The following is a 9,590-nucleotide window of genomic DNA, read 5'->3' on the forward strand; positions in this document are numbered from 1 at the left end:
GATGTGGGCCATGCTTTCCCGGGCCGCCGTGAGTGTTGGGTTGCAGTGCCCGCACTGCCTCTCCTGGCGCTCGCGGCTGGCTACATGGCGCCTCGGGTTTGAGCGTGGCTCCAAGCCGTGCCCGCCCCCAGTGCCATGTTTACCGGAAGTGCATGAGGAACTTTGTAAGACCTGGAACGCCCCTTCCCGGCACCTTTCACGTCCAAAAAAGTTCTGTCACCCTCTCTTCCCTCGAGGTTGAGACAGCTGGAGGATACGTTGGTGTCCCCCAGGTGGAGTATGCCGCCGCGGTGTACTCGTGCCCGTAGGTGGCGGCCACCTGGGGGGGCTCGACCTAGACTCCCGTTCAAAGCATGTGGTGTCTCGGCATCTCTGGTGTCGAGAGCTTACATTGTGGCGGATCAAGCTGCCTCCTCTCTCCACGCTATGGCTCCTGCCAGGCCAGGGTGTTGAGAGAGCTCCACGAGGGTAAGACCGACCCAGCGCTTATGCAGGAACTCCGCGCCATCACCGACCTCGCTCTACAGGCGACCAAGGTGACCACGCGGGCCCTGGGTCAGATGATGTCCACAGTTGTGGTCCATGAGAAACTCCTCTGGCTGATCCTTGCACAGATGAGTAACTCTGAGAAGGTCCTCTTTCTCGACGCACCCGTCTCGCAAGGGTAGCTGGTTGGTGTTACTGTCGAGCCGCAGCGGCCCCGCTCACCCCCACCTGTCGGGGGGGACGCGAGACCTGCACGCGGCCTCCCCCAGAGGTTTCTCGACAGTAAGAAGCAGTCTTCCGTGCCGCAACTCGGCCGCCTCGGCCGTCGAGTCCCGTGCACTGTCTGCTTCCCAGCAGCCCTGGTCCTCTTCGACGCCCTCCAGCTCTGGCGCCCCCCACTCAGGCGGCCCCCCTGGAGGAGACAGCGAAGAGGAGACCATCGCCCCTTCAGCAGCCGCGGCGAAGGGAAGACCTCAGGGGGATCGAGGCTACCATTGGGCCCGACCCCAGCCACATCGCTGGGAAGTCAGATAGGGACGGATCCTGCCCCGTCTCTCCATCTGCTGGCCCCCTCCGGGGGGCTAGCGCCCACTTACTCTCAAAAAAGGAGAGTTTCCTCTCTCTCTGGGTTACCACAGCCGCTCTCACCCTCTTCACGATGGTGAACGGCAAACTCGACGTTGCGTCATGGCGAAGCGCAATGTCGAGTATAAGCACCATCACTCAGCACTCTCAGTCAGACAGTGCGTTGAGCTGCGCAGTTGCCAGGCAGGAAAAACAGCAGAGCCGATCTCCTCCCCGGGGGACCTCCCCCGGCAAGGAATCCGTACTGCTAGCCATCGAACCACCCCCCGGGGGGATGATGAAAAAGATCGTACCTTAGTCCCTATCTCATACTGGGAGCCTGTCCGGCTTCCCAGGCTGTCAGACTGGCTAGGGAAGGCGATCCAGTCGCCTCACACCCGCCAAGTTCAGCATCCGATATACCTCAGTCAGAGGCTAGGATGTTCCCGTACTTCGGGCCGAGGTCACCACCTTTCTGGTGAAGGGAGTGATCGAGCCCGTCTCACCAGCCGAGGTGTTCAACAGGTTTTACAGCCTGTACTTCATTGTCCCCAAGAAAGGCGCGGGGTTGCGCCCTATCTTGGGTCTGTGTGTTCTGAACAGGCACCTACACTATAGCTGCCTTTCAGGTTGATCACGCAGAAGCGCATCCTGACGTCCGTCAGGTGTCACGACCGGTTCATGGCAGTCGACCTGAAGGACACGTACTTCATGTCTCGATCCTCCCTCGACATCGGCCGTTCCGACGGTTCGCGTTCGAGGGACAGGCATATCAGTACAGGGTTTTCCCCTTCGGTCTGTCCCTGTCTCCACGAGTCTTTACGAAGGTCGTGGAAGCCGCACTCCTTCCCTGTAGGGAAGGAGGTGTGCGGGAACTAACTATCTCGATTACTGGCTCAGTTTTGGCACACTCTCGAGATCTGTTGTTTACAAACAGTGACCTGGTGCTCCGGCACCTAGGTCGGTGGGGCTACAGGTCAACTGAGAAAAGAGCAAGCTCTCCCCGGTGCAGAGCATCCTCTTTCTCGGTATGGAACTCGACTCTGTCCTCACGAGCGGCCCCGCTCACCCCCGGGGGGGGGGGTGCGCGAGACCCGCGACGAGGAAGCCCGCACCCTTGCGGCCTCCCAGAGGCAGCGCGACTGACTAGCGCGCCCAATCAGTGTTGAACTGCCTGAAGCTCAGACAGTCAGCGGTCCCCCTGTAACAAGAGGCTCCCTGGATACATGGCATCCTCGGCGGGGGTGGTCCCCCTCGGGTTGATGCACATACGACCGCTCCAACACTGGCTGCAGAGTCAAGTTCCTTGGAGAGCGTGGAACACCGGCAGCAGGCATATGGTCACACGCTTTTCTGCCGACACACCCTAATCCCCTGGTCTCCATGACCTTCTTGTGGACAGGGGTCCCCTTTGGGATGCCTCCCTGCAAAGTTGGGGTGCTGTGTGCAACGGGCAAGCAGTGTCGGGGCGGTGGACGGGCCCTTACCTGCGTTGGCATTTCAACTGCCTAGAGTTGTTGGTTGTGCTACTTGCATTGAGGAGGCTACTACCTCTCGTGCAGGGAAGCACGTGCTGGTCCGGTCGGACAGCACAGCTGCTGTAGCGTATTCTTTCACTCACAGCAGCTAACATGACTCGCCCGACGCCTCCTCCTCTGGAGTCAGCAGGTGATCAGCTCCCTGTGAGCCACACACATCCCAGGCGTCCTGAACCAGACAGCCGATGCGCTCTCTCGTAAGTCGACGCCTCGCGGAGAGTGGCGACTCCCTCCCCATGCAGTCGGCTCATTTGGGGGCAGTTCGGCCAGGCACAGGTGGTCCTGTTGCCTCCCCGGACTCCACCCATTGTCCGCTTTGGTACTCCCTGTCCGAAGTACCCTCGGCACGGATGCCCTTGCGCACAGCTGGCCGCGGGACAAGCGGAAGTACGCTTCCCCCCAGTGACCCTCATTGCACAGGTCCTGTGCAAAGCCAGGGAAGAGGAGCATCAAGTGGTTCTGGTTACGCCCCTTTGGCCTAACCAGGACTTGGTTCTCGGAGCTGAGGCTCTGACAACAACTCCCCCTTGTCTTTCCCCCTGGCGGACAGCTTCCCCAGGGGAAGGGGCACGTTACGGCATCCCAGGCAAAACCTGGTCTCCATGTCTGGACGGGACGAGGAGATCCTGAGTGACCTACCCCCGGTCCGGTTGGGACGTCACTCAGGCTAGGGCTTCGGCCACTGGGCGGCTATACGCCCATAGGTGGCGCCTCTTCTCGTCCTGGTGCTCTTCTCGGCGAGAAGACCCGCGGAGTTGCTCGGTCATCATGACCCCAGTGCTGGATAGCCTCTGGGACAGCACGACCTGGTCATTAGGTTCCTAAGGGGCTCGAGAGGGTGACCACCTTACCCACGCTCCGTACCCTCTTGCGACCTAGGTGGCGGGCCTCAAGAGGCCCCGCCCCCTTTCGAGCCTCTCGGGGTTGCCGCTCTTTCTCAGTCTTGATAAAGACTGCTTTCCGCATGGCGCTCACCTCCAAGAGGGTAGGGGATCTACAAGCACCCTCCGTGTCCACAGATTGCCTAGAACTCGGGGCCGGGATTCTCACGTTATCTTGAGACCCCGCCCCGGCTACGTGCCTCTCTCCCGAGATACCAGGTGGTGAACCTGCAGGCTCTCCCCACCGGGGAGGAAGACCCAACCTATCCGTGTTGTGTCGAGTATGTGCACGGCGCCTCTACTTGGACCGCACGCAGAGCCCAGAAGCTCTGAGCAGCTCTTTGTCTGTTTCGGAGGTCAGCAGGAGGGCTGTCTCCAAACAGAGGCTGGCGCACTGGATCGTGGATGCCCTCGTTCCCTTCTGTACTGCTCCTACCCTACTTCTACCCGACCCAGACCTGCCTTTTCTCGTGGAAGTGGATGCCTCTTCGACCGGGGTAGGAGCGGTGCTCTCTCAGCGGCAGGGGAAGCCTCCTAGACTCCATCCATGTGCCTACTTCTCCCGCAAGCTATCCCCGGCGGAGTTAAACTACGACATCGGGAATAAAGAGCTCCTAGCCATCAAACTGGCTCTGGAAGAATGGCGACACTGGCTGGAGGGCGCGAACTATCCCTTCACCGTGATCACCGATCACCGTAACCTGGAGTACCTCAAAGAGGCCCGGAGGCTGAATTCTCGTCAGGCCCGTTGGGCACTCTTCTTCTCACGGTTCGACTTCAAAGTGACTTACCGACCTGGCTCGCAAAATGGCAAAGCTGATGCTCTCTCCAGACAACACTACGTCACCCCAGATTTAACCGAACCTGAACCAGTGCTTCCTCCAGCCCTGTTCGTCTGCCCCATCCAGTGGGCCCTCGACCGGGACATCGCTGAACTCCAACACCCTACTCCGCCGGGAGGTCCCGAGGGTAGGATCTTTGTGCCATCCGAGCTCCGCACTACCCTCGTGGACTCTGCTCATTCTGTTCCGGGATCAGGACACCCAGGCAGACAGCGCACCCTCTCGCTCATCTCCGCCCGATACTGGTGGCCTGGGATGACTCAGGACATCGCCCGATTCGTCAAAGGATGCTCAGTCTGCGCCATCGCAAAGACACCACGTCGCCTGCCGGAGGGAAAACTACTCCCATTGCCCATACCCCAACGACCGTGGTCTCACCTCGCAGTGGACTTTATCACCGACCTGCCCCTGTCTGACACATTCACCTGTATCCTGGTGGCAGTGGATAGGTTCTCCAAAGCATGCAAGTTGATTCCCCTCACTCAGCTCCCCACTGCACTAGAGACGGCTGAGGCCCTGTTTACCCATGTGTTTCGCAATTACGGGCTTCCTGAAGACGTTGTGTCAGACAGGGGTCCCCAATTCATCTCCCGGGTCTGGAAGGCCTTCTTCGGAATACTGAACATCTCGGTGAGCTTGACCTCCGGATATCACCCTCAGGCGAACGGCCAGGCTGAGCGGAAGATACAGGACATCGGGAGGTACCTGAGATCATACTGCCATACTCACCAACACAGCTGGCACCGTTTCCTACCCTGGGCGGAGTACGCCCAAAACTCCCTTCGACAGACCTCAACCGGTCTCACCCCGTTTCAGTGTATCCTAGGATATCAACCTCCCCTGTTCCCCTGGTCTGGAGAACCCTCATCGGTGCCAGCTGTCGATCACTGGTTTCGGGAGAGCGAGAGGGTCTGGGACTCAGCTCACCACCACCTCCAGCAGGCTATCCGCAGGCAGAAGCTCCATGCGGATGCCCGAAGATCCCCAAACCCCCAGTATGCTCCAGGGCAACGGGTCTGGTTGTCCACAAGGGACTTACGCCTGCGACAACCCTGCCGGAAGCTGAGTCCCAAATACATCGGACCATTCCTCATCACTCGACAGATCAATCCCGTCACCTTCCGCCTCCAGCTGCCCAAACACTACCGGATCTCCCCCTCCTTTCACGTTTCCCTTCTCAAACCCTTTATTACTCCTGTTTCTGTTTCCTCTACAGACCCTGCTGTAACAACAGATCTGCCTCCTCCTCCACCACCTCTGGACGCCGCCCAACAGATCTTCAGGGTAGAGGAGATCATGGACTCCAGGAGACGGGGAGGTCACCTCGAGTACCTAATCAACTGGGAGGGCTACGGACCTGAAGAACAATCCTGGGTACCACGGATTGACATTCTAGACCAAGCACTCCTACGAGAGTTCCACCAAACCCATCCTGAACGTCCGGGTCCTCGACTTCGAGGTCGACCCCGTCACCCTGGTAGGTCCGTTGGAGCGGACCATGGAGGGGGGGTACTGTAACGGTTTCAGCACCACCGGCCACGCCCCCCATGTCGTCACCGCCAGCTCGCTTCACCCGTTCCCTCTCCCCGGAGTTCTGAACTCAGTTTCCCAGCATGCACCGCACATCCACCATTTTTGATTAGTCCACACCTGCATCACATCTTCAGGATTCTATTTAAGTTGGAACCTTTTTGTTCTTCCCTGTTCAGTCTTGTTGTCTTCACTGCAATTCTTTACCCCGATAAGTATACGTACCTGTTTTTGGATATTCCTGTTTTTGAATACTTACCTGTTTTTGGATATTCCTGTTTTTGAATACATACCTGTTTTTGGATATTCCTGTTTTTGAATACTTACCTGTGTTGGATATACCTGTTTTTGAATACTTACCTGTTTTTGGATATTCCTGTTTTTGAATACTTACCTGTTTTTGGATATTCCTGTTTTTGAATACTTACCTGTTTTCGGATATTCCTGTTTTTGAATACTTACCTGTTTTTGGATATTCCTGTTTTTGAAATAAACTCCTTTTTCTTATCTACCTCCGTGGTGTGCTCTCCGTCTACCAGAACCCTGACACCAAGCAGTATTCAAATACAGGGGCGGATTTAGTGATTTGGGGGCCCTAGGCAAATCCATGTATGGGGGCCCCATGTCATGGCACACAAGGGGTACGACTCAAGTGCGGGGTAAATAATCCTTTATTAGGAAAAAGTCAGAAATAAACAATGTCAGGACACCAGGAGGCAAGTCCACTGTGCACACGGGATCCATCTAGAGAATGGCACCAAGGCCCGACGTGTCACGGGATCCGTGGAAGTGCGATGAGGTGGAGTCCGGCGGGGAGATCACTCGACCCGAACCACCGCAGGTTAAAGTCTTTAGCCCCGCCGAACAACTGAATGGTGTCCGTGGGAGTGGTGTCCGGTGAGTGGGGAGAGGATGGTCCGGGACGCTGATGGGGGAAGCTGGAAGAAGTAAACAGAGAACGGACAGTGGAAACTGGAAGTACAGCGGGAAAACAAAAAACGTCAGGTGAACTTTGAAGCAAGAGACAAAACTAGGACTGAGGATAAGCTAAGACTGAGACTAAGAATACAACTGCTAGCGACTAGCGAGAGGTAACGTCTAGACTGGCATAAACATGCAACGGTCGGACACAGGACGAGAGAACGAGAGAGATAATAAAGGGGAGCTGATAAGTGGGGGAATTAGGCAGCAGGTGTGTAAATCGAACAGATGGGAAACAGGTGTGAGTGATCAGTGCTTGGAGAACCCTGAGAGGGAAACACTAGGGTGGGGTGATGACATAGAGAATGCGTGTGCGGTGAGGAGACAGAATGATAACCACACACGTTACAAATAACAAACACACCCTCCGTGGCAGATGATGCACAGACAAGACCTGGATCATAACACCCCAACTATGCACCATTTTACTTTACTGCAACCCTTATTTTTCTTCCTCCTCAAAGCACACAACTTTTCACCCCCAGTCGAAGTGACAGGGGAAAACTAAGCTTAATAAACACTTATACTGACTAATTAAAAAATATATAATAATGAATTCCCAAATGAAAAACATGGGATAAGTGTCTTATCAAAACACTTATATTAAAGTTCTAAAAAAAATTGATGAAATGAAAACTAATAAGTTATATAAAGCATTACATTTATTCAAACAAACATAAAAATTTATTATATTAAAATTTTCGGTAACACTTTATTTTACAGTGCCCTTGTTACACGTTACAAGTATTTACTATAGTATTTACTATAAATTATGCATAATTACATGTAACTAACCCTGAACCAAACCCTAATCCTAACCCTATAGTAAGTACATGAAGTTACTTTTTATTACTTAGTACTTAAATGTATAATTACACTGTAACACGGGCACTGTAAAATAAAGTGTAACCAAATTTTCAACTTTTCTAAGACTTTTTAGCCGATAAGTAACCAGTCTAACTAAATGAGCAAAGCTCATTCACACCCTACGTTCTCTTGTAGTTCACTGAGCTTTGAACGATTCACTGATCTCTTACATTTTGTGTAAACGAATTGGTTCAAATGAGTCATTTGTTTGCGAGTCGTTCTGATCACAATGTGCGTTCATACCGGCGAACTCGCTTAGTACAGAATAGCGCTGATTCAATGAGCCAACTTCACAGCTAAAAACATTATAATGATGTACAGCAAGTTAATTTAGGAGATCTTTTCAAGAAATGCAAGAAAATGTAAATTGAACGTAAAACTCCTGAACAGCCGTGAAACACAGCTAATACAGCTCCTAATATAGCTCTTTTACTGAACTCTTCAGCGTCTCACTTCTGGTAACGAAACAGCGCCTCCATTGTTTCGTAACTGCAGTTACAAATGACAATCTGTTTAATAATGCACTCAGTGTTTTTTGTGAAGACACTCGACATATTTTTGATGAGAATCTAAGGCGGCACGAAATTTGATTGAGGCGGCCGACTCCAATTTCTTTATGCAGGAAAAACCCTGATCTGAGATTACTATATACAACGTGTGTCCTCTCTCCGTGTTTTTTGTGGTTAACGACCTTTCATGAATTTAAATGTAACCAAATTTCTGTACTAGTGCGTACAGTTTGAATCGTTAGCACTGTACTGACGTTATTATGTTATGTCTTTATGTGCCCATCGATCTGAGCAGCGGAGTCAAACAACCTTTCTACCTTTGAACTGGCTGCCCTCTCCTACCAAGCGCACAGCGCTCTTTGTTTGACAGATGTTTTGGTTGTCAGTCATTATAACTGTGTTGTCGGTGTTCATGGAGAAATACTCACCGGCACATTATCATTGCTTGTGGCTGGGAGAGTGCTGTGTCTGGCAGGAGAGAGATGCGCTGCTGCTGTAGGAGCAGCGGTGGAGTTTGTGTGGGGAAAAAGCAGAGACTTTGGCAACAATCTTTTGTAAATCGTCTTTTTTCCTCTCCGTTGGTGTAGCTGCGCTCTTTGTTGTTTTATTTCACTGCGACGTTTACTTCGTTTTCCAGCTAATGTACCACACAATGACACTCTCTCTGTGGGCAGTCTACTAATTCCGCCGCTGCGTTCACTTTCTCTAGCTAGTGTCGAAGTCGAACTCATCTCGCGCATATACGGTGCTAATCGAATGGTCCACTCTAAGCTATAATGGGGGGAGTGCCTTCGTACAGATGTAATAACGTAAACCGTTAACAGGGATATCCCGACTATTTTGATGATTACTTGGGGCTACGCGGCTGCTGACATGGCTTATTGGTTAAGTCCACCCCTTCCTTTTGGGGGCCCCTGTATTTCGGGGCCCCAGGCGATTGCCTACCTTTGCCTAATGGTAAGTCCGCCCCTGTTCAAATAGTACACTTACAAGCATACTACTAGTCCATTGATATTAGGATACCTACTACATAAAGTATACTTAAAAATATACTTGAACTTTACTTAAGTATACTTAAAAAATGAACTTCAAGTATATTTCTTTTTAAAAAGGGTAGTGCAAATTGTGTTTTGAAATGTGATTACAGATTAGACAAATTGATGTTAGCAATTGTAAAAAAAAAACTAATTTCTTGAGCATAAAAATGTATGAGAATGTTTCTGGGAGAGAAAATTCAAAATATGACAAAATATCATCACAATATTCTGGGCATGTTTTTTACAAAACATTTAATATTACCACTAAGAATTTCCCTAAACAGAAGTAAAACTATTTAGCTTAGAGTTAAAAGCTATTCACAAGCTGCTTAGAGCAACTTTTACTAACGAGTAG

The sequence above is a fragment of the Triplophysa rosa genome, linkage group LG24 (genome assembly GCF_024868665.1).
Source record: "Triplophysa rosa linkage group LG24, Trosa_1v2, whole genome shotgun sequence".
In the NCBI taxonomy this organism is placed as follows: domain Eukaryota; kingdom Metazoa; phylum Chordata; class Actinopteri; order Cypriniformes; family Nemacheilidae; genus Triplophysa; species Triplophysa rosa.